At 39.0% G+C, this 3,945-nt stretch overlaps 1 long non-coding RNA gene across 1 annotated transcript; it reads right to left on the bottom strand.

The window, feature by feature from the left end:
• Positions 1 to 695: 695 nt before the first annotated feature.
• Positions 696 to 2,302, bottom strand: LOC120969447 (uncharacterized). The gene is made up of 4 exons (XR_005763679.2): positions 2,255 to 2,302; positions 1,521 to 1,649; positions 1,365 to 1,424; positions 696 to 807 (listed from the first exon to the last, which is right to left on the bottom strand). It is a non-coding gene; the product is annotated as an uncharacterized lncRNA (long non-coding RNA).
• Positions 2,303 to 3,945: the final 1,643 nt, after the last annotated feature.

Genomic DNA, 3,945 nt, shown 5'->3' with positions numbered 1-3,945 from the left:
TAAGTAGGAATAGATATCACGAAACGGTACAGATCATACCAGTACATGCAGTGTAAATTAGCAAGATAAACAAAATTACAATTGTGCCATTGGGACAAAGAACCACACACTCTCGACACCTATACACACGCGTCACAGTGTAACGCCAGAGGTCACCATGTGGTTGACTGTTGGTCTTGTTCCATCCACCAGTTCATCGTCTTTGTAAGTGAGAAAGCACCTGGTGGTGCCCGGCGACGCCGCTTTGGGCTGCAGCTTGGCAGCAGAGCGGCTCCTGCTGCAGCTCAGAGGCATTGCAGCTCCATCTGCATCTTGGTGGCCCGACAGCTACGGCTGTAGCTTGGAGCCACAGAACCGGCAAATGGTGCCGCTGCTGCTTGTACCGGCGAGCCAAATCCTCAGTTGCCGCTGTCGCTCCCTGCCGTAGGTGGCGTCAGTTTCGGCTATGCCAACACTCCCTAAAGCTGGTAACTTTTCACGGCAAGGGATGCTTTAGCAAGACCATGGCAGCCGCCGTTGCCACTCAGGTGAGAACTAACCTCCTTCGGTGTTTGATGAATCCGTAGATTTTTTGTGTGTGAGCTTTTTGCTACTATGCTAATAGTCAAGTCTCGAGGGCAGTGTTGATACTTAGCTGAGTGATTCAACACAGGAACACTAATTAGTGGCCGGGACTGCTCCAATCTTCCAGATGTGTATATTTTATAAGATACTTAGTTGAGTGACGGCCTTTAGATGTTTCAGATGCTGAAGAGTATTTTCTAATTAAATCATCTGAGTTTACTGTGCTTTCTCGGCGGGAGCAACCTGAAGCCAAAAGAACACAAAATTGTACAAACTAAAATAAAGACATGTCCACATGCCTAATAACTTTGAAAGTCTGAGTCCTACTACAATAGTTCAAACAATCAATAGTCAGAAGTGGCTAATTAAGGTACTCGTATAAGGTACTTAACTTTAACTGGGCACACATAATATAGGATTGAAGAATTTAGATAAGATGCCAAGGGTTCTTCACTCTATATGGCACTAACCTGAACACTAAAGCCATGGTTCTCATTGCATAGCTCTAGATTAAATAATAAGAACATAACCAAAAGATTTATGCATTAGTGCATGAACAAATAGAAAAAAATAAGCCTATAATATCCCCTGCTATATGCACACCAAATGAAGGCCAAACAGAAGATCGCCAATAAGAAAAATAGAACTATGTGAGTATAAATTTTCAGGAAACGATAGAATGGTGAGATTCATTGTGCAATAATGATTATAAGCTCAGGTATGTACATTTGAACAAATAGAAGATTAAGAAAGGGAAACATGCAACAAAAAAAGCTTTCGAAAAGCAGTAGTATTTTTACCTCTGTAACAGAGGAAGTACAAAAATGTATTAGTTGGCAGCTCTCCGGATGGCGAATTGCCTAGGAAAAAGGACCAATAGGTATATTAATGGTGTTACTTTCTTGCGCAAGAACCAAAACTTCGCCAAAAGGTAAAAAATATTGGGCACATTGCACCTTTATTTTCCCTGTAATCCTTGCCTTTTCTTCTAGACTGTATGATGGCGGTGCAAGCTAGCCAGCATCTTCAGATTAGTCCATCCAAAAAGCATACCAAAGGTAACAGTTGGATTGATTGTATCATCCCTGAAACACCATTATTACAAATTCAGTTGCCGCTTAATAGTAAATAGAAGTGTACTGCTTGCTTATCACGCTTCCTTAGGACTCATAGGCCTTATCTAATCCCTCTCCGGCCAAAGCAAACCATCTATCTATGCGAAATAGGCAAGAGGTAGGCCAAGATGCTATATACCTAAGAGTATATGTCAATCTAAACTAAAGTACTGCTCACAAGAAAGCGAGCATGTTAACACGTCGTTGCTTGCTCTAATAATAAATAAGTTGTTGGAAAGGAGGAGGAGGCTATTTTATTTATAAAGTTTAGTTTAGTGATTTAGTACAAATTAATAAGGACATGTCCAAACCTGACAGGCACAACAACCTCAAATGCATGGGGATGGTTTGGTTAAATCAGGATGAGCAGAAATGAAACACACCATATACATTTTCCATGCTTCAACATATATCCATGAAAAGCACAGAACTATTACGCATCCTCATATACTCACTAAAGAAGTAGAGAATAGCAATTGCTACTAAACTATTTGTATGCATCCACATACACTCATTAGAAAAACAGAGTAATGTGTGCATGTTATATAAGTTAGTCGACTACCAATCGTACGAACCTTTCTTTAGCATGTTTGAGAAGAATAACACGGCAGGATCGACCAAAGTAATCTTTCGCTTGAGTTGCTTATCCTTGGTCGTTTCCAGAATCCAGGTAAAAATTATGTACGTATATGGTGTTTCTCCATAGAAAGGATCTCCTCTGGCGCTGGGGGACATTTGCATTTATCTACTGTCTCTCCTCGGATAGTGCCTCATCAATAGTTGAAACCAAGTCTCCTCCTCCAAGAGTTTGTTCCAAATGTAGATCATCCTTGAGAAGCACACGTTAGAAAAATGTAGGTTAGTATGCCTAGACATAATTCTTCTGAATGCAAACAAGAAATAAAAAAGAAAGAGAAAGAACTTACTTGCTAACTGGGTGCAATATACTGTTAAGAGATTGCATAGCCTTGCATCCCATGACTTCAGAACACTGGAATCTTGCATCTGCAATGTGAGGCCACACATTGAATGGTGATAAAAGAGTGGTTAGCGTTACTACATGGAAGAAATTAGTTTTTTATAATTGTCTTAAATAAGTAAGCCCTGAGTTGCATAAGATAAACTAAGCAAACCAACAGCTGATATGTTTTTCCTTTCAGATAATGTGGAGTGTCAAGATACTCTTATTAAGTAGATGGGTGTCCCTCGGTAGAATTTACGAACTGTCAAACTACTAACTTTATGTTAAAATCATGAAACAAAAAAACTGACTTTGCTAAATTACTAATGATATTTTAACGATGAAACAACAAAACTGATTTATATCTTCTTGTTAATAATATCTTGTCAACTCATGGTTATACTTGGACAGGGAGACTCCCATATGAATCATGACATATGAATCATGAGATATGGCATGAGTTATTCTACTATTGTTAGTCTTAAACCCCAGTACTGATGTGTATGCTATAAACGCTGGACATCTGAACTATCTGAATAAAAATAAATGGACAGGTTTACTTGAAGTCAACTGAATGTAAGCACCATTAAACACAACAAAATGGATAAACAAAGAGCACACAAAGAAAAGCGAGAACTCTGATTGTACAGATAGAGAGGAAGCACATGTTTACCACGTGCAATTCTTATTGCATCCAGACCTTCACCCATCCTATTGGTGTTGTAATGAACATCGGCCTCCTTCACAAAATTTAGTTTCAGAATTGGACAAATTTGCTTCTTTGGCCTCCAATTTTCTACTCCCTATTGAGGATACCCGCCACATGTATGTCACAGCTCCAACAACATGAGAGTGGGGACTCCCAGCATGCCAAAGCTGGAAAGACCAAGTAAGCCGCAGTTATCATTCCAAACACTATTCTACCTATATTGTGTATGGTAAATATGCAAATGCCACAGCTTTCTCAATGCAAATATCTTGCATAACTTTATCTTGTAGATAATTCAAATCAGGTGCTTTATCTGCAAGAGCAGGCAAATAACCATTCCCATAATAGATAATAGGGAGTCCTACAAAAGTTAGCCAGCAACAAGATTAGTTCGTTAAACTAATACAAATGGAAATCGATATTCGGCAATGAAGCTAACCAGTAAACCATAGAGAATAAAAATAAAATCAGCCCATGATCATTTTGTTCTTTGCTATTCTTTAAAACCAACCACACCTGATTTTGTAAGAATCTGTTGTTTCTGAAGGTATATTTTACCCATGAATAAAGAGATGGTTTAGAAGTGAGTAACCTGC

This window comes from Aegilops tauschii, chromosome 7 (assembly GCF_002575655.3).
Source record: "Aegilops tauschii subsp. strangulata cultivar AL8/78 chromosome 7, Aet v6.0, whole genome shotgun sequence".
Classification (NCBI taxonomy): domain Eukaryota; kingdom Viridiplantae; phylum Streptophyta; class Magnoliopsida; order Poales; family Poaceae; genus Aegilops; species Aegilops tauschii.
The sequence above is the reverse complement of the archived record's forward strand: the minus strand, read 5'-3'. Positions and strand labels throughout refer to the sequence as shown.